General features: G+C 38.2%; 2 long non-coding RNA genes across 2 annotated transcripts; one reads left to right on the forward strand and one right to left on the reverse strand.

The window, feature by feature from the left end:
• Positions 1-210: 210 nt before the first annotated feature.
• On the reverse strand, positions 211-7,292 carry LOC111265311 (uncharacterized). Its single transcript, XR_002683374.2, has 3 exons — positions 7,162-7,292; positions 2,644-2,850; positions 211-1,186 (listed from the first exon to the last, which is right to left on the reverse strand). It is a non-coding gene; the product is annotated as an uncharacterized LOC111265311 (long non-coding RNA).
• Positions 7,293-11,981: 4,689 nt separating this feature from the next.
• On the forward strand, positions 11,982-21,288 carry LOC111265313 (uncharacterized). The gene is made up of 2 exons (XR_002683378.2): positions 11,982-12,122; positions 20,326-21,288. It is a non-coding gene; the product is annotated as an uncharacterized LOC111265313 (long non-coding RNA).
• Positions 21,289-22,608: the final 1,320 nt, after the last annotated feature.

A 22,608-nucleotide genomic window follows, 5' to 3' on the forward strand; every position in this document is an offset into this window, starting at 1 on the left:
TATTTTTCCAATCAGCCTTTAGATAAAATACATTTTGGATAAAACGGTTTTCACTGCGTCGAGTAATACAAAGCTTGTTGTACACGGACATTTTGCATTGAAATTACAGTTCCAATACTGGCGCTTGAAGGAGGTGTCACTCCAATTGACCCTCTTGCTCCAGCATAACTTTACCCTTTTAGAGACTCTTGATCATACAAGCTCCTTTGCCGATTAGTTATATCATTATACCGTAATAGTCCTTCCGAAACCTTCTTTGTACAGTTTCTGAAAAGCAATCTTCAGTCTTAGGCCTTTCGAATACATTGACAGTAAGTAATAGTAAGCAGTTCAGTCACGATATGAATTATGCCAATCGATTACCATGATAGCCTATGATGATAAATGTATGTTTATAGTACGTAAATGTTAAAAGGTCCATTTCCATCAGATAACGCAATTTATTCAATGGTGTTATCATCTAGTGCTCCCCTTCTTTATAATAGGATAGAAGCAAGGCACGTTTGAATTAATCTTTGTATAAATTACGGCATGGGTTGCATAATTGTAAAGTCTATTGCTAACCGGATCATCATTTTATAAGGTGTAACCGCTCTGCATCTTATCCTTGATATTCCTTAAATCATTGATTTCGTGCCAGAGAATTTAAGTGAATTACTGTGTACAGCTCTTTATATAACCATAACTAACTTCTAGAACTAGCTATGACTATACGCGTATATATGCAAACCATACATGAATATAATAGAATATAAAAAAAAATAGAAGTCGACACTGTACTGGGCAATTGCAAATATAAATCAGGATCATAATCCGGATGTTAAAGAAACTTTACTGCGGATTCACATGATATGTTATCTGTGATTCATGATGTATTTCGTCGTTTTGAAGTAGCACTAAATTATCGTAGTGGATAACCCGAAAGAATCACATGATTTAACGACGAAGAATAATATCTAACAAACTCTATATTTCTATTTTCTGTAAATGCACCTTTGCCACTATGTCCCCTTTATACGTCAACTTTTGGGCCAATAAGTTCAATTGTTTTTTCTATGTGAAATGTGAAGATACATTTCAGATTAATATATCAAGTTCCATACTAAGGAGAAGATAGACAGCTAGTTGATGATGTGAATGCGGCACAGGAAGGCATCCTGGAGCACCGAAATGGCATCGCTACTGCCTGTAAACAAAATTTAAACCAATAGCAGACCAGTTTAAGAAATTATCTTTTAGTAATCTTCTTGTACTTACATAAGGCTAAATAAAATATTAGTGATAAGCATCAATATATCTCGGTAAGTAATGTGAGATAGCAACTGCCATCTTTTTATCTTTAATATAGTTATGTCCTCTGTTCAAGATCCTTTTTTTATCATACACACTGAATAGCAAATGTATTAGAACTGACATGTAGATGTCTTTTTCCACATTTTGTTATTGAACAGCTATTAAATCACTAACTTCTTACTCCTTTGGCATATTGATAAAGCTTAACGTTCCTGCGTACGATCCTGGAACCTTAGAAAGTGGATTACTGGTATTTTTTCGATGAGATCCGAAATCGGCGGCTCCGTTGCATTAGTTGCATAGGGCGACTAATAAAACAGATAAAGCACGAGGCAAAGCTCACGTTGTATGTTCCACTAAACTTTTAGAACGTAATAGTTTCTACTCTATTTGTGTGGTTTAAAACAATTTATATTAATATTAAAACAAAAATTTGTTTGACCCATCTGGTACGCGCGTTTCATGGTAAATTACGATTATCTAAGGAGGCTAACGAAGTAAGGTTGCAAGAGTAAAAGCTATAAGTGTCAGTTGCTACTTTGTCCATCAATGGTCAATGGCGGTATAAAATATACATCTTTTTAAGGAATTTAACTTTCCTTCTCTAAAAAATTTTCGGGTTCGTTCTATTACCTCTAACAATACACAGGGTTTAGTGAAGGCTCAATACATATAAAAGTAGAAACCTACGTTAAGAAAACTGCACGCAGCGTAGGTCAATAGTCTCTAAACAACATTTGTCAACAAACAAAAAGCTTTTGAAGGCCATTTCACATGTGTAACGGTAGCAGGAGATACGCCAATTCTCTCAACGAAAGGCTGATTGAATTATGTTACACATTTGTAACGGTGACACCTTAGTATAGTTTCTAGGTGTATTAGAGGGTATTCTCATATTAGTCAATATAACTATTTGAATAGTCATAGTGATCGTTGTTGTAGCTACTAAATTTCGGATCTTCACTTACGCTATGATACTATAAGAAGAAATTACAGGAATGGTATTAAATTGCAGCAGATGCTATGTCGCACAGATAAATGTGTTTTTTATTGCAATAATTTGTGATCTATTACTACTTCAAGCGATGTGGTGTGGACACATCTCAGGGACTTTTTCCAGACTAGGCGACGATTTATGGTTCACTTCATATATATTAACTATTCCCAGTAGCTCAATGATAGTCATACGGTTACTCTAAAATCTTGAGGTAGATCTCGTGAATTTTAACATCTAATAACAATAATAGTAGCCATCATTATCACGAGTTTTTGTAAAGCGTTCTTTGCTTGACGTTATATTAGAATGTGTGATTATGTAAATCAATTTAATACTACATTAGAATTTTTTACCATTTTTGCTTCCTTCATCAAAAAGTCCTCTGAGGAGAGTCAGGCTCTTGGATCTCGTTTCCGAGGTTTCGTCGAGGTGCCATCCTCTCTAACTCTGGAATCAGATATGGCACTATTTCGATAGCGTCTTCTTCGTCCCACTTGTCGCTGGCTTCTATTGCGCTCATCAAACACTCCAAACTTGACGAGCCCACGACACGCCAAAATCTTGAAAGGCAAAATGATAATTATGTACGTAATAGCTTATGGTAAGTGGAAAACCTATTCATACATTTTATGAATATGAATGAAATGGGTCATGTTTCGTATGCGTATTCGCGGGGAGTCTGCATCGAAAAACCAGTGTGCCAAAACAAAACCGGACATGTTTCTTTCCTTGGTTACACTATTGGGTCTTACCATCTCTATGATTTATAAAAGTTTGCAACAAATATCTTAAATACGCTGTCGTTTTGGCATGGTGCTGGATGGCACTATTTAATGAACGTTAAGTGCTGTCTACTCCCGGTTTAGCCAAGGAACGCTGCTTGGTTAGTAATCCCTGAAAAAAGCGATCTTAAGGCCTGTCGTTTGGGCTTGTAGTTTAAAGAAATAGCCTTACAGTAGAAACCGACTACAATCGCGGCAAGATGGGCCAAAAAATGTATAAGTATACTAAAAATGCGTGTCCTTCTTTTGGGGTGAATTAAAAACCGTATCAGGCGAAATAAACGGCATATATAGGCGAAACATGGAAAGGAGTCGGTAATAATAAGCCCCTTTTTTAAGAATATCTTTTTTCATACGAATACTCGTTAATCGGTAGGCTCTTCCTCTTGGGCTTTGTTATGATTATTTTTTGTCCTAAAGCTAGGCTACATGTAACGTAAACATATGATTGAAGTTTTTCAAACATCAGGCAGCTTTTATCGCATTCAATGTTACATAAAGCGATTTCTAATGATATTTTGTGATTTCGCAACCACTTTTTACCAAAAAGGAAAAAGTTGAATGATCTTAAAAATTTGAAAATTCTCACTGCAACGCGAGGAGTTTCTTAGTTGTATAAATAGGACTGGGAAAAGCAGAAAAAAAAATAGCGAATTGTTTATTTCGGAAATTCAGTGAAATACAAAAGAAGATTAAGTATGCGTAAAGTTTATTTCATTAAAAAATACATTATAAATAAACGTATGGGATGTTTTTTGTTGATGGTATGTTTAGCTTGGGACCCACTGAAGAAAACAACTGTTCTGTCGAATAAGCTTGCTATTTTATAAATACCATAAACAAAAATTCCTAATGGTCAGATGCTTTACGTTAGATTTAGTACGGCTATGTTTGACATATTTGCTCATCGGGTGTATTATTATAGCTACAGGTCGGCAATTTGGGTACAATACATTTTGCGAACACATCCAGTGCAATACGTAACGGAGAATCCAAGCAATATTACTTATCCAGAAACAAGTATCTCACAAGCGCTCGCAAAGCCGCAGAGAATCTCTCACAGTTATACAAATACAACTATCAAACGGCGAGTTAAAAACCTTGATAGTTAAGAATGGGTATATCGCATACGAGGATGAAAGCACTAGTGAACAAATTTGTGTTCTTTGACGGGATACCCCGGTGCAAAGCTAAACAAGACCGCTCTAGTGACCCAAACAACTCGGTAAATCCAATAAATTTTCTTCTCCGATCGGTCTTTCAGAGGTAAAGGTTATCTACTAAACAGGGGTTCTGCATGGAGGTTTCTAAAGGCATGATTATCAAGGATTTTTTAAGCAGCACATCGGTCTTCGCGGTCTTTGTATAAGCATCAAGTCTCCGGCTCTACAAGCTAAATGGAGCGCCGCTTAGCTCTTTGGCAGAGGAGCGCAAAGATTCAGAGACACGGCTGTCTTCCATCGTCACAAACGGAATTATAAAGGTGAGAGTGAAACTGATGTGGATATAACATGTAAAGTAGTCTCTATTCTATTCAAAATGCTGGGAAAAAAATCAATGCTGGATTAGAGCAGCATCACGGCTCAGTCAAGAAAGCCCGTATTCGCCTAATGCTGATGCTAAGCGAATGCGAAATGATCAACTCCGGTACGTTCAGCACCTCATTATTGAAGGATGATGACCCACGAAAGGTTTGCTCTTTATAGAACCCTGGATAAGGCCAAGCCTAGCATAGCAGGTTTTGTTGAAAATCAAACGCGTCATCGAGTGCCATCCTAAACACCAACGATATTTAACTTTAATCGTTAAAACATTTTCGGGAAATATATACGATATGTACGTAGAGATTTTTCTTATTTGGGCAAGTATATATAATTTTCGCAGGAGGTATGCGTAGTTAGAACAAATGTTGCTGCATTTTATCTATTGCATTTGTAAAAATGGTAACTAGTTAATGGGTAAGAATTTATATACTAATGCTCTGGTGTAGTCACCCAATAGTGACCTACTTTAAATATTTGTACATGTTAGTAAACTGGCTCCAGCAGGGTGCTACTAGGTTATGTATTTGAAATAATCATGTACATAGAAGATCTGTAGCATTTATTATTAATGCTATTAGGCAGCGCCATTATTTGAATGTAAAAGTATCTAGTTCAGCAAAATTGTGGCCTTCCCACAGAATTCAATCACCGATTCCTATAAACCGAAAACTATATATATAGGAGGCTTTTAACCTTCTAATGTAAAGCTATTAAAGTTAATATTAAAGGTTAAGCCATAGTAGATAATTGCGCTAAACAATTTTAACTTAGTTTCTTGTAACTGACAAAAAACACACCAAAAGTTATCTTAGAATTACGTGTTACTACATTACCAAAATCTACTATACGTCTGGTGCTTGGTGGTGCACGGACGATTCCTTGAGTATTATTAGCGAAAAATCGGTCAAAATGCACTTAATCAATTAATATGAAATTTAGGATAGTAACAACAATTGACGCAAAAAAAGGGTTTAATTGACCTTAGCATTAAAATCATCAATAGTTCTCTTATCGTTGTATTAGTCTGTTCTCACAACTTAACTAGGCACCAGTGTCGTCCTTGGCGGTTTTTGGCTGTATAAACGAGATGTCCTTGGACTTGGGGCTAGATTCGACCACAAGGAGACAACGAAATGTTTTTTTTGCGTTCTAGATCATCTGCTTCAAGAACGACTACTATTACAGAAGTTGAAGAAAGCTATTTTGTTTGCGACATTTTACGCAGGGCACACACTTCGATTACCACTTGGCATGCTTTAACCGTGGTCAATTTTCCAATCGGCTTTAAGTAAGGCGTTGAAGGGCTGCACAATTAGAAGCAGAATTGAGAGTTCTAATTCGGCCAATTGGCTAGAATATCCGGAAATCTGGACGACTCAAGCAAGCAGAAACAGCGCTAATAGAAGCAACAAGATGCATTAGGCAAAAGATTGGAGAATCCCCTTCTGTTTGTATAGAAGACAGTGCGCTTGAGTGTATGCACATACCACTGCATAGAGCGTGCTTTTATAACGGGTAGAAAAAAAATCGGAATAGGGAAAAAAAAAGTGAATGTATGAATGTTTAAGTATGTGGGTAAGCTCTTTGTTGCTGTGTGCAGAGCGGCCGTGACGCGCGGAAGTACAACGATAAAGAGAGTGCTGGAACGTGTTATGGATGAAGTGAATTCATAAAGGGAAACGGGGAGTCGCAAAAAATCTACCTTTATTCTATGTTACGCAAGGCGAGTCTGGAAGTGATAGAATCTCTATGTTTATACATATATCTGCTTGCATAGGAGGTCTAAATCCTGAATATAAAAAGTTATACTTATATTGTAACTAATTAGGAGACAGTCCCGCTTTGCGAAATATATTTCGGATCGGAAAAAGCAATTTTCATGCTAGAGTCCTTTCCGAACGTCCATGGAGCTCGCAGAAAAATTGGTTTAGAAAAACCGAATCCCCAGATTTAATTTCGTTACGATAACCTTCAGTTTTTCGAGACTGTTTGAAGCGAATGGCATCACAGATTTAAATGGAATATTTATATATTCTTTTTTTTTTTTGAAGACACTATGCGTTGTATGGAGCTGGTCGATTCTGTAGAATCGACTAGTGTATATTCGATTTTGCTATAAGCAACGGGATCGCGTGAAGTTACGTAACTTCTAAATTACTTATAGCGACTACATTACGATCTTTTTTTAGCCAAGGAAGCCTATATTACAAATATTAACTTTAGATTTATTGAAATGCTGATCATAGTCCATGGGTTAAAATAGATCTAATCTCAAAATGATACATTTGGTTGTGGCATTCGTTAATAAAATAGATCAAAATAACAAACTTGAAATGTTTTTTTTATTTATGCTGATGACTATCCTTTTATGCCTAATATATAGACCAATCGAACAACTTTCTCGAAAGTTGCTATTGCAAAGCATGTATTAACATATCAATGACCAGCTCGCAAGAAGTTGCTGAAATTCCAGAAACACATATACCATGTCCTGATATGAATAGCTTATGTACAACTACTCAAACTGAAATTGTTTTGACCCTACCTTTGCACGCAGAACTTCCTGGCTGATCTATCCCACCTTTCCAGAACCACATTTTTCCCACACGGCGCGGTCACGCGCAGATAGAGCACACTTTGGGCCATCCAACAGAAGTTCAAATAACTTGATGAAGAAATGTGAATTACATAACTTAATTGAAAACAGCTGCATCCAAGTGCGTCTTGCTATTCGAGCACTAGGTACGCTGATCACAGGTTATATTGAACTGTCAACAAGTAAACGTGCTATAGCTTTCGTTGTACTTTTTCAAATACACGCCACATTTGAAATGTTGATACATACCTCTAGCTTGTTTCTACAGTCTGTGCTTACAATAAAATATTCACAGCAACAAGTCGTAGGAATCAATATGTTTTTGCTGGCACTTATGTTATGCGGAAGACGCACGAAGATAGCTGTTCTTCTCACACGAATGGAATGACATAGTACCGATATATCGCTATGTATATTTTGCAATTTTTGATTTTTCTTTTAGTTGAGTTGTTATATTTGAGTGTTAGTAAAACCACGGTAACGGCCTACTTTATTCGAACGAAACGCAGAAAGTCCAAAGAAATGATTGACCATGTTTCTGTTTTACACTAAATCAACATCTCTGAATACACTTACCTTGTTATAGGCCTTAAATAGGAATTGCTATGCAGAAAAAACCTTGCGTAAAGGGTAGACGAAGTAGTCCCAAGCAAACAACCGACAACGCATGAATCGGGGAGCCGGGAGTTAGGGGGACACTGCCTCAGGGCATCGTTAGGCGTTCTCGCTCCACCATTTCTACTATCTCGACTTCACATCAGCGACAGTCTGTTACCGCTATGCAACTACCTCAGGGGGTATTGACCACTTGGAAATTTATACGGGGCACTAGCAACAGGGTATGTGTTTTGTGTGCCAAGCCCAAGTGAATGCCAAAGGTATTACGCTAAACAGTACGCCGGCTGTCGTGGCATATAATACGGTAAAATTACTAACCAAATGGAAAACTTCTACAACAGCTACCAACAACAAGTCAGAGAAGTATTCTATAAACTTCACAAAACATTAAGTGTACTATTCATACGTGTGCCCGTATGTATAGATGCAAAAAGCAAATCGAGAACTGTGTCTTGACCATTTTTACAGTAATTGGGCTGCTTCGCCCGGAAGTTAGAGCCGCGGCGACTTAACAAGTTATAGATGACACGCTCTAAGTATCCACTACATAAGTGCACTATTTTATAGCTGTTATGAATTTGGCATAAGACTGATACAGAACAGATGGGCCTTCTCGTTCAGCTTACGGATAGGACTACGTAGATTATATAATTTTTAATGCTGGTGGTTGATGGCCAAGAATGCAAAGCGAATGCCCCAAAACAGCTCGGAACCAAGAGAAAGACAATTGAAAATTCTTGACATTCCAAAGACGTTTGTCAGAAGATGTCGATTTAATAATACAATACGACAGAAGTACGCTAGTCACTGAAGTCCGGTTTTGCTCTTTTGTGGAATCTTCAAATTGGCTCGAAATTTTCTATTCGATTGCTCTATTCGACAATTCCAAATTCCATTTTTCTTTTGCTGTCTTCCTTTGTTTCCGCTTCCTTTTCGCACCTCCTCGCACCACCTGAACTCGGTCATCACCTGGTCGGAGGTTGACTTCGCGGGGTCGTGTCACTGAGAATTGAAACTAAAAGCGTCGTCCGCCTATGGCGTGGCCAATGAAGGATTGCAGAATTGCCACAGTGAATAGACTCGCTTTAAAGTGGAGGGCTTACAATTCTACCCATTAGGGTAACATAGTTTCGTTCACGATTATTCTCATTTATTTAGAGAAAAAACAATTTTATTATAACAAAAGTGAGCATCTTAATTATTTTTGTTATTATAGAGACAACGCCAACGTCTATATTAGTATAATTACTGGACGGTTCCTTTATGAATGGCTTGGTACTTCTCCTTTGTAGTGATACCGTTTGTCTAAACAAAACCTTGGAACGGGGCATTGAAGCAACTTTAAATAGTCTCCTAATTACTATAACTTTTGTGAGCTTTAAAACATCCTTGCCCCTTCAGGCTTGGCCTTGTACAAAGCCGCAAATTTTGTACAGCTTAGTTGACGATCTCCTAGCTCCTTGACGGTGCCATTAGTTGGGCAGGTCTTTTTTGAATACGGATCTAACCCCAGCCAGAGTATGGCTGCTGTAAACGATCATCTAATAGAAGAGTTCTATTAAGATGAAAGGAAAGCGCGTCCAACAGCGTTCCAGCGCACTCAGATAAAGTTGCGTTCTGGTAGAAAACATCGATGTTGGACACGCAATCCATTAATAATGTGCGCTTTACTCATTGGAGGTTGGAGAGTGCAGTAATTACAGCATACGGCCGTTTACCCATAATGCAGTGGGAAAGAAGCCCCCTACTTGCGTTGTCCGTGTGACTAAGGCGCATCTCTACGGGTGCATTGTTATGATAACATGCAACTATCGCTAGGTCAAATTTTAGTGTTGCCTTATGGCCTGTTCCGCAGGTTTGCTAAATAAACTTCAGCTAAATTCAACAGGCTCTACCCCAGCTAGACTTCTACTAGGGGCAAGTTTTTTGGTACGCGAGGTTATTTCGAGGATTTGTTAATACAGTAAAAATAGCCACAAGCGATGAGCATAGTCTGCCGTAGTGTAGTATCAGAGATCCTGACTATTTAATGGCTTTGTTATCGTGGCATTATATCTTGTTTGATATCCGTGTAGTATTGCACTCGAGTCATCATGACGCTTAGCGGATCGCATCATAACAACAGCTTGACAACGAGCATGTTATTCGAGATTGTACAGAGTTGACATACTCGTTAAAATACGTCGATCAGTAGCTGGCATCAATAGCGACGTTGTGTCTCTGTCGACGTCTTGCGTCTGTCGCTGCTGAGCGCAGGGTAGATTACCTATGGAGAAAGTGCGGACATCGGGTGGTACTGAGCGTGATCTTACAGACCGAGCTTGCATCTCAAAGGATTTAGACAACTTCGTTAAGACCCACTCCATTGCCACACTGCATGTAATCTACGCTTTTCTCACCGCTTTTCTTGAGGATCCAAAATATCTTTAGCGTATCGAAGTATTTTAGGGAGACTTCTCTCGCAAGACTCTGAATAACGAGCCCCAATCTTCTGCATGGTCAAAGCCATCTTTTTGTTATGCTATGACGGCTTGGTGTTTGGAAATTATTCAGTTCAGTCAAGGCGAGTCTCATATTAGTAGCTCATATCTCAAGCAATCTCTGCCGCCAATAACTCAGCCCATCAGCAGTATCTTTGGTTAAGTCACCCACAATATCTATTTTCCGCCGTCTTAAGCTGTTCAGTGCACGACGAAGACAGTGGGAAATGTGTTTGGAAATATTGATCTAATAATAGTTAATTCAAAACAAATTGATATTTGTATTACTTTGTTGCTGCCAATGTTTTTCAGCGAATAGACGAATAGCTTAAGCCGGCCACGAAACGAACGCACAAGATTCTCCAACATTTCATTACACGCGAGCTCCTCACAGGGCAAAGGAACCGTTCCGGCCCGCATTGAATAAAATAACGCCTCGAGCCCTGAAGTTAGAGCTGAACGTCTTATCGGTTATGCAAGTGGAATATATTCGCCTTATCGCCGAAATGCTATCAGAAGTAAAGCAGCAATAGCGCCATCGGGAACGCTCTCACATGTTTTTTGCTTCGCTTTTAGGGGGCCAAAGATTCTACCGTCTTCTCGAGAGAAATACTATTGAGCTGGGCGGTGTCGCTGTGAAGGAGAGGCCCCATTGCCAACCGGCTGGCAGAAACCCAGAGAGGACAAGAGAGAGAGACAGCGGGATAGACAGGATAAAGGGAGCGAGGGCGAAGAGCAGTCCCTTTTCACTGATTAAATTTTCAACTGAGAATTCCCGCGAGATTTTTTTGAGGTTGAGAAAGCGTAGAATTACTGGATCTAGGGACGAACAACGAAAAATTATGTCAGACGTAATGAAAAGAACAGGAGTTCAATTTTTAACTTGTAAGAGGCAAAACTTGAAGATTCTCCTCCGACAAAAAAAAACAGCGTTATAAATAAATATGTAGAAAACAGAGTGTTCAAAAAAAGACTTAGCACTCTACAGCTTAATAAAAAAAAACTTGCAACACTTTTTAAGTTGTTATTAATATTATTGTTATCCATTATTGTCCATGTTGCAAAGTAGCAGGACATATTTAGAGTTGCATTGGAACGACATTATTTTAACCCAAATATATCACGTAACAGTATATTTATTATTAGACTTTGAGTAGGATTAAATCCTTTTGAAAACATTATTGTGCTTAAAGGATGCTGTAGTTTTAACATAGTTGTTTATTACCTTTGTACAATGATTTCAAAACCACGTATTATCAAAGTTCGTCAAATATGATGTTTAGAAGTGGGCTAGTCTTATAAATGAATTCTTTAGACTCAATCCAGTAATTTTGAAAGATACTGTTCTCGGTGTTTGCAGATTTAAGCTGTTTATGTCAGAAAAAAATTGCGATACTTTTTCAACTCTCTGTATTTCTTCTTCGTCGAACGTATAGCGGGGCACTTTTTAAACATTCATTTTTATTTATCTATCGTAGATAAAGTGTTATAAGCGAGTGCCGTTACCGCTAACTATGTAATACATTTACCCTAAAAAATCTATAATAAATAAAGTAAATCGGCCACAATTTGTTTCGACATATCTATTGCATCTATGATGTAAACATGGATATTTGAATTATATGCCGCCAAATCAGCGGAGTATGTGCATGCTCAAGCAGCAATATTCAGATACAGTTGTTTCTATGTAAACACTATATCCAAATACAGGACATTAAATGCTCGCTAAAAGAAGTTAGCCATCAATAATACTCTTCCGTGAAAAAGGCTTTTGTGCTTCTCAGAGCATTCAAACGTGTAACAGGTCTACAGGTATGAAAGCAGTTAATATTACCTTTTAGCTTTACAGTTTATCCCTGGCTGTTTGAAATAAAAGAGCCCAGTGTACGGTACGGTATTTTTCGTTGCTTTGGTCTGAGTTCAACGGAAACAGTATGTCCAACGAAGTACCGAATTAGAAAATGGGCATCAAAGGTAATTTTATCTTGGAAGAACTCTAATCATTTGAAACAGGCTGCTAGACGAGGCTAAACAAAGGTTGTGCGCTGCTTTAAGAGGCAGAAACCTACAAGTGAGAAATTTACTCTACAGACCACATAGATACACGCAGAGTAATAGTTATTTTCATTCTTTAAGAAGCAAGCAATATTATGGCTAAAAAAAACTAAATCAGGATTTTGGCACTACGAGCTTCACATATTACGGTTTCTTCCTAGCGCTCACTATTTCTCTAAGCTTTATAGAGCACCAAACAAACGTTAATACATTTCGGGTTTCAATCTGCTGTCGCTGGTTCAATCATACATGAGCTGTATGACTGAAACAGCGACAGTCAATTGTGAGCGGTCAGATCATCACGATCATCACGCGAAAAATCACGTTAGGACCGCTTCGATGATAAGGCCAATTGGCATTACATATGCAGTTAGCCTGACCTATTTCGTAACAATAGAACCGATCATGGCTACTCTCGGCAATATTTTCTACTATTTGTCAGTTACTGCCCAAAAACCTAGATTAGCACGAGGAACAGGACGCGACCTGAATGTTCGAACGGATTCATGACTGACCGGTACGTTCATGCAGGAAAGAGCTGTACATGATGTTAGTTAGCATACCAAATAGAATATTTGATGTGATCTATCTTAATGGAGGAAACACAGCCTATTTGTATTGGCTTAAGGAGAATCTATTGTATCAGAAAGCGCGTTTGCAACATGTGATTGTGTCATTCCGACACCGTGAATCACGCCACTTCATGTAACTGTGTTAGCTGACGTGGAAAGGTTCCAAATATCTGGTTGTAACAGAACTCCGGTTTTCTATGACACGTAAGTAATATATCGATAGTATGTTGGCATGTCTGCTTGAAAACAACTGTATTTGTACACATGAAATACATTAGAGAATGCGGCGAAATTTCGCTATTCATTTATGATAACCATAGTTAATACTTCTGGCAGACCTTAGTTCATGGACGTACTAAGCTATGTAAACACTTCTGCAGAACCCCGCTAAATGGTAGCAGAAAATGTGTTCCAAGCAGAACTATCTTTATTGCTGGGAATCCTTATCTGTCTCAGGGGAAGGAGAATTTTTATGGCCAGTCGGTCCTGGCCCATATCCCTACGGCTATTATGACCTTCAAGACGTTCGGGAAAACGTCAATGTTTCGTTGACTTTTACTCATTGGTTGTTTCTACGTCTGACAAACTGCTATAATTTGATTGTGTGAGTACGCGCAATTACCACCATTCTATGTTGCCCTCCGACTCATTTCTTTATGTTAGCTAGTTATATGTACGGCTTTGTGTCGTATATCGTTAAGTAAAGGATCTGCCAGCATATGCAGCACTAGCATGAAGAGGACCTGTGAAAAGGACACACATTATGGATTGGTGTAGGCTCATTGGAGACTGCTAAGAATCATAGTCATGAAGAACGGGTGCATATAATGCTGGCAAGACCTGATCAGACAGTGGTCTTGAGGTAACGAAACCTAATGAGTTGTTGACGGGCATTACCGTGCACTCGTTCTTCGGGCGCACTTAGGATCCGTCCTCCTACAAGCACATAGACACGTGCATGGCAGTATTTCGAGAGTGTCTCGAGCTTTCATGATGAAGTGGTGTTTAAAATATGCGCATACGTACCTTCGATAGGAGTACCGCCAACGATTTGATATTTGGTGAATAGCTAAATAAAAATAGCAATTAATCAAAATTTAAGAAGCTTGTCAGAGGAGCATGACGTGACGAGTTGAACTTTTTCGGTATTTTAATACTATACTAACGCTTTCGCGTCAGTAAATAAACACAAACAAGCCTTTTCACCTAAATAATCATCTCGATCTATACGACCCTGAATTAAAGACATGGGCTCGACGAATATGACCAAATAAATCGAGACTGTTACCATAAAAATTAACTTAGTTAATTTAGAGAAATGTCTCATGAGTTTTCGTTTTCTCATTTCTATTTCGTGCGCTCGTTAGTTCACAAATGTCACCTGAATCACTTTAGTGTAGAGTAGTTTATAAAAACAATAAGAGCCACTAGACATGGGTCAATCCACATGATCCGGACGATTCCATTGCAGCACATCAATTTGGTGCTAACTCGTCCATCTCTGAAGAAGTTAAATCGAATGCCTGCCTGCAGGGTCAGTCTTGTTATACCTAATATGGCATCTAGACGCATTTAGACCGAACAATATAAATGGGCAAACAGCCAGCTATCCATCGCGCTTCATGTATGAAGGCGTTTATGGTCGGTGGTACTTTCACCGCAGCTTATAGCAGCTATTGGTCTTCGTCAAGGATCTTGGGCTGGATAGCCAATAAGTCCTTTAGGAGAATGTCCAGTTCAACCTGCTATCTATTATGCGAGAAAGAGTACTCCTGATATTACTATTATTATTATTATTATCATGACTAGTAATGTTGCGCAGAAACAGAACAGGGTAGTGAGGTACCCTAGTCCATTCTTTGGGTGGGGGAGACGGTACCTGCGCTAAAGATATCGTTTTCGTGGGCAAATTTGTTATGTAGTGTAGTTCCAATGCAGATATCCGAAACACGGGGCAACAAAATGCGATGATGTCTAAATGACGAAGGTTGGTTGCGTTACATAATGATGACATCTTCGATAGATATAACCCAGCCGTTGTACTCTAATAACCATTCCTGTTCCAATCAGTTAGCGCTTTTACCTATAATGAATTATACGGCAAACTAGTACAAGTTAAATGTGAGAAAAACATAACCGGAATTAGCTGGATTGCTTTAATTATTGCAGAGTGCCTCCGGTGACACTCCTTAGATCATGCTTTAGTACAATAGTTATATTTCCATTATAATGCCAGAGAAGCAAAAGAATGCAAATGAAAACGATTGGTAATTGTTCAAAATTGATGAGATTGAGATATTTCTCGAATTTATTTAATTCCGTGTGTACAAATAAGCTTCCTGTCCAACTGCTGGACAAATAACATTTAACTTTAATCTGGTGTAAAAGCACATTTTATAAATTATGTTATTTCAGTTGAGCTGTACTGATATGTTTGATACATGTACATTTATAATTCGCAGATAGAACACAGCAAACGACGCGCAATTTTCTGTAAAATTTAAAAAAAAAAACGTTGACGAAGGTATGCGGCAATTAGTTAATATAGTAAACCGCGTGCGTGAATAAAAGCGACTATAGAAGGTCATACTAGGCTTTTTATAACACGATGGTCCAAATCATGCTAATTAATCGGGTGCTAACGACAGGTATTGTTTTTATAGTTGGTGTCTCATATTTAGTGCGTATGCAGAAATGTTTTTATCAAACTGCGCCACTCGTAAGAGATTTATCATGATCTCAAGATGATGCCTGTCCTTCGCTTATTGTTCGAAAACTCAATTGGCAGTGTTCGACAGTAACCTCGATGTTCCTAGCTACTGCTACTTTATCTTGTTGCGGAAATCCGTTGCTTCAGAATTATTTCGACTTATCTACCTACGTTGACGTACTTCCTCTAATTATTACAAATTTCTTTTCTATATTGTGCTGGGACCGACTGGCGCCGTTGATGAGGCGGCGTAAGGTCCTCACAATTGATTATCATCGCGTATGCTGTAGGAAAAAGGTAGCTATGTATCATTATTCGCAAGGTGCGACAGACCTTGAGGTCATTGCCCTATTGACTCTGTAACGGAAGCCGGAGTAAAAGGTAGATGTGGCGAGGTTTATATCGGGACGGATCTCGAATCAGGAATTAAGTGATTCCGCCATCTGACGCTAGAAAGTAAGGCGCCATACTGTCGGGGCCAAGTTGAGCCAACAGCTGATCAGTAGATACTTGATTATAAGACAAACTGCCATCCGAGGAGATTAGTTTACCCTGATTATGGTTATAAATACTATATAATAGAAAGGAATAAATTATCAATTTGATAATTTTGACGAACATATATGTTAGACAAGGTTTTATGCTATGTCCACTTACAAATAGTATTGAGAAATAATTTGACTTTTTTGACAGTTCGTCGTTAAAGTGATATCTAGCGATTCGGGCTGGCCTGACGGATTGGCCTGTCACAGCTATTATCAGCCATATTTACTAGGTTCGACACATCTGCAAAAGGGTATACATATACATTTCCGTAAAAATGAGAGAATCAGCGAATTAAATCATTATTATTATTATGACAATTAGTAATTTATTATGTAAATAGAAAACTATCACGCATTGTAAGAACTAAAATAACGAGATCATTCATTATGGCATACAAACGTGACAAATAAGCTTAGGGAAACATTAGGATAAAATACATGCTTCGTATAAGATATGCTTTATTTAAGCTGCCTGAGAAAAGCCTTTTACGACTTAAACTCCTGACCAACGGGATCAGCAGAAATCTTAAATCATTAGATGTCTTTTATTTTTGATATCTGTTCACCCCCAAAAAGCATCATTATACATGTTGAAAATAACATCGTTATTTAGAGAAGCGTAGTTGGTTGCGCCCCATTAATTGGTGCTATTTTATTTTTTTAACGAATTAGTATTTTGACGAATCACATCAAATATATAATATAGTGTTTGAAAACTTGTTAAACATGTCTTTTTCTTTTAAGGTCAATTTTTTTTCTAGTGAGGCCATAATTATTGTCTTTGAGCAGTATCTTTGCATTTCTAAATTTTGGCCAAACACTCCGTGTGACAAGTTCCCAAATAGCTTTGGCAATCTTGGTCAACTAGAAGCCTCCTGGTTGGAAAAGGATTTTGAGTATCTTGGACCCACGTCGTTTCAAGAGTGACTGTATGCTCCGAAACATTATCGTCTGCGGAAACGTGACTAGGGCCAACAAAACTGGGCTTCATGACAGCTAATGGCCCTGCGCAGCAGCTCTGAGCTCACAAAGCTTTTCAGGAATGAGATAGGCGATTTTTGTCTATGTGAGATGGCAACCCTTATTATCACAAAATCTTTCTTCACCTCGAAACTCTTAGAACACCCAGGCTAGTTGAGCTAAATTACGTCGATTATGGTTAAAGCCGTTGAATCTAACCTCTAGCTTTTTGCTGCACCAAATGTGGTCTTATCGAACATGTCCTCTGCTCTTCAATTCTTACTTGGAAAAAAAAAAGGATTATCGTCGAATTTTCCTACAAATACAGAAACAAGCTACAAAGCAATAGCTATACGGTGTGAAAATATACCCTAAGGATGTCTAAAACTCTTCTGCGAATAACAGAGCCAAATATTTGTTTAGTTTATTGTTCTACTTATAAATTTACAAATTTGCGATTCTGGAGCTTTTTCATTTAAAGACAGCACTTTCTCTCCCATAACCCCTCTTAGTCTACTACTGCGCCAAACATAATAAACCATCATACATTGGAAGTTTAGATTACTCACTGTGAGAAGTTACAAACTCAAATGCTTCGATTTGGCTAATTGTTGATAATACTAAAACATGACAATCAAATGCACGAATGCGAGATCATAGAGATGTCAGTTTTTAAGGTCTGTCTAAAATATTTTTTCTATCTAATCTAATGTTAAAAACGGTGTGCCTCATGAAAGTGTTAGCTTAAACAGATTGTGTGTCACTGTGAAGACTGTGCAGTAGCACCTGAATCAATAAAGGTTTCATAGAAAAAAAAATTGATGCTTGTTTTACTATTGGTTTTAAGCAAAAATTGGCATATTTGTAGATAAAACATGCATATATAACATAGATACCAATGAGAAGGCGGTCTACGCCCGAAGGTGGGTGTTGATACACTTCGTTTCGTGATGGGTCTACCTGCCTAAAGTAATGCTTAACTATGGAAGTAAAGCTTGAAATTATAGGTGCCGATTGCGAGATGCAGGTTAGGCATGCGGCCATATTGCTTGGGAAACTTCCCAAAGCAGTTGTTTGCCCTACAGCTTAATAGCCTTTCAAACCTCTGGAAATATCGGGTTGTCCTAATACCGGCTAAAATTTAAATGGTAAGTACACCATAGGAGCAAAGAGCAAATTCTATACTGGTTTACACATTAAACGTATATAGTTCTCAAAGGTTTGAAGATCGATTTTTTTAAGCAGGACGTATCGTCAAATTAATATCTTTAGCATATCAGTACAATCAAGCAGTAGCAGGCATACAACGTTAAAACGAGGACTTGGAGATTGTATCACACATTTGTATAAAATATAAGATATATAATATGATAAATAAATAGAAGATAATATAAAAAATATGAGATAAAAGCAACAAAGTAAGTTGAGTAATGAGAATGAACCAACATCTGTACGCGTCTTTTTATCCTACTAGAGGCCATGCGTTGTCTTCCCCATCGTCACTAAACAAGATTTATTTAATTTTGCCTGTTACACATAAAAGATATACAGTTTCTTCTTATGTTAATCTTATTTATTACTAAAATTTCAAGCTCTCATTAGCCTTGAGTATAAACATATCCTTGCTTTGCTTCCCTTGTCTAGTGGTAGGAGTTCCTACTAAAGAGCTTAACATTCTACTTGCATTGACAACCTGAGCTTTTATTATTGTAGCAGCTAACCAATAGTCTATTGTATTGTTTATCTGTTCGAAAGCAAATCTTGTAAAACTCGTCCGGTACGTTACAGATAGCGTTATAACACAACGTCGAGCGAAAAATACCCCGTACCTTGAATAACAAGATCCAATATGCTTCTCCTGAAGTCTGCAATGTTTTCTTTTGATGTTTTATTGCCAACAATTCTATGAAATAGTGTACCAGGTCTCGCAACAATTTTTCCTTGTAGACAACCTGGTCAAAATACTTAGCTGACAAATGCATATAATAGACAAGTTTCTCTCAAGTGTGGCTTTTCCTTACGTTAGTAGATTAGGCAGCAGCCTGCTGTTTACACCTTATGTTTACACCGTATTAGTTCGCTTATTTTCAGTTTTTCCACTATACTCCTCAAAATCGTCTGCCTACGGTGATTCGATCTGCTATGTATAATTGCATATTATGTCTCATGCTAATTGTAATATATATGTCGACTAAATGACATATGATAGATCAGGTTCGTAGGAAAATGCTTTAGTGAGAACGATATTCTGCTAATTCACACAGAAATTCTACTTTACCTAAAACTTTCTTCATTTTTCAGTGCCTTTGTCAGAACAATAAAAAAGTTATGCATCATCGTAACTCATGCGAAATTTATCAATAAATCCCTTCAAGTTTACTTGAAGAAACCTACAATACCACTTGCAATACCTTGTATTGAGTTTTTATTTAATTTAGTGATCCTTATATTTTTCAGGTAATTTACGTTTCGAGAACTTTGTAATCGATCCACACGCCAGCAAAGACTGCTTTATTAAGCTTTCGGTAACTTCCAGTTAAAAATAGGCCACGTAGAGTAATATTTCTAGCTTATTTTAGATTTTTTCAGCCAAACAAAGGATATTGAATAGGAATAATAAAGCAATATAAGAATAAATTAGGTTACAATGAAGGCATAGATGTACATGTCTACCAGTATTTTATGTATATACCAATGACAGCGGTAAACAACCGAACACTTAATGTAGAGCCTTTAAAGTGCCTGTCTTTCTGTGCACTGACTATGCTCGGCTGGAGTTTAGCAATGGGTGAGCTGCAACGGATAGAAGCAGGAATTTCTTTCACTAGAGTAAATCATGCGTGAACACGAGAGCGGGACCCGCGAATAGAGACGCTGTCCTCAAAGTCATCCCCCCCTTTATGACAACGTCCTGGTCTGTCCCGTTACAATGTAGCGGACCTAGGGCGATACCGTTCCAAAAGGGCCAAATCATGACCGCTAAAATTGTGGAAGAATAAGGGGTGGCGCAGACTCAAGATCAAAACGAAACGAGGCTTGATGCTCTGCCAGTTCTGTCTCTGCCTCAAACAGCGTTATGGACAAAACTAGCCGCACAATATAGATAGTGTTCAGATACATCTCTTTTTATCAGTCAATCAGATATTATAAAAGTTTTCTCTTGCTATACATAGTTTTAGACCACATTGACTCCTAGAGTGCAAATGATGTGTACCTGCAAGTTACCTCATGGAACTGGACAACCGTCAATTCTTCGGTCTTTCGCGCACACGGCTTCAGGATACGAACAAAGACTCCGCTCCTGCCACTGCCTTGAAATATCTTCCACCATTCCTGAAGCCTCGTTTTCCAAAATGCTCTCCCTTCCCAGATGTCTTGGACAAGGCTTCCTGCATATATGATATGACATCACCACACCCGATGGAGACCAGGCCGCTACAGGAAAATCCAGCGCGCTTCGCCGTCCAAACGCATCAGACGAAAGGCTGGTTATGACAAAACGAGGTGTAGTGTATTCTTGGATCCTGTATTACAGCCCTACACGAATATCTGCGAATACATAAATCAGTAGTGAACACCGGAGCAGCATTGTATGCGGATCTACACTCTTCCGCAAGACCTTTTCAGACAAGGGAACGCTAAGTGGCAACGGCACTAAGTGTATCTGACAGTTGCCTAGCAGTTCATCCTATGTAGTCCTGACTACTAAAGCAAATCAGACTTATCTGAGCAAAGAATTACCGTTACTATTCTCCTGCTGGTTATGGCTAAATATATTCTGGAGAGATAAAAATATGATTATTCAAATAAATTATCTAGAATAGGTAATGGTGTCAGAATAAATCCGTACATGAATCAATCGGTACATGTTGAATTCACTCAACTGTATTACCAATTTCAGTTAAACAGCAAATCAATTAATTAAAATTTTTAGATATGGCGGGGAGCTCGCATCCTAAACCGCTTAGCAAAGTTTGTTTGTTTTTACTGGGAGGAGACGATCGACAATTTTCAGTAATTAATTCCTGGCTACCTTATATCAGTGTTGTTAAAGTTGACGCTACGGCGTTATGAATGACGAATGATCTATAATATGTGCGTAACACTCATGAATAAATGGAGCTTATGAAAAGCCTTGCTTATTTATCCCTCTAATATACACCGTACATATTTTACAAACGGTACATGTGCGTAATATTTATATTTTTTTTTTTCGACTTATTTTAATTAGCTATTTGCCATCATCACTTGCCTCAAAGTAGCAGACTTCGCACACAAAAACGCTACCGATAGAGTTACTGTACTAACATTAAACACTTTTCACCTTCATCCAAGAACTTTGCTGACTTCAATGATGGCAATTTAAAAACGATAAATAAATAAATATTTCCGAGATATAAAAAACCCTTTAGGGTAAATTACTTGTCCTTTAACACAGTGCATACGTTTGTGAATGTAGTTATGTACGCTTCACCGAGACAATCGAATTTACCGTTAATTGTTATGATACGCTCGAGGTAAATGTCACGGGGACCTCTACGGTTGGAATATTCTTAACTTTTGTCGAATTTTTTTTAGTATGCCTTTATACAGCCCTCGAAATACACTCGGCCTGCATGATCTTGACTTCAACAACTTCGCCGTAAAATGTCGCGCATGGTCGTTTTCATATTGTCAAATGGTCAGACACATTTTTGTCGGAATGCTTACATCATATACCATCCATAACATGTCTGTTTCCATGTTGTGTGTCGCACGCATTATGAAGCTATAAAGAGCTGAGCGACGCGTGACAGCAAGGCATGCGACGGCATTGCTTCGACGTTGTTGGGCCGTTCTCTGAGCATACACTGTTTCGCGTCTTAGTAGTATATCGGTGTTACGCAGTGTTTTGTAAGGTAAATACTGTTCTGAAGACCTCGAGGCTAGTGATTAACAGTGATTACACAGATAACAGTGATTATTTATTATTAGTTTCATGGATAAGTGGAGTTGTAGCTTCTAACTGTTAAGTTTCTAAATTTCGAAAAAATTCCAGTTTTTTTTTACTGTCTTAGGTGAGTTCTTGTCGGTTATAGTTCAGTCGGCAGAATTCAGAAAAAGGATCGTGGAGGTCTTCTGCGTGGCTTGCTATTCCTTAGTTTATCGTCCAGTTAGACGCTATGTACGGACAGCCGAAAACCCCTCAAGCCACCGCAAACGTGACAAATCCCATTGATTCCTGATCCCTGATCTCTTCTTCCTCTGCCTTATCTTTTTGCGTGCGTTCTGCTCTTCCTTCTGGGCTCATTTTCTTTTCTTGTCCTCGAGCTCTCATCTCATTCAAAGGCCAAAAAAAAAAGAAGAAAAACGGGGGAAGCAGAGGCTGTATCTCTTCTTCTCCTCCTATTTTTAGCTTCTTTTGCGGGTGGTAAAGTCGACGTCTTCTCTCGTCAAGACGACAAGGATGGCTAGGA

Source organism: Varroa jacobsoni, unplaced genomic scaffold (genome assembly GCF_002532875.2).
Source record: "Varroa jacobsoni isolate VJ856 unplaced genomic scaffold, vjacob_1.0 scaffold_953, whole genome shotgun sequence".
Taxonomy (NCBI): Eukaryota; Metazoa; Arthropoda; class Arachnida; order Mesostigmata; family Varroidae; genus Varroa; species Varroa jacobsoni.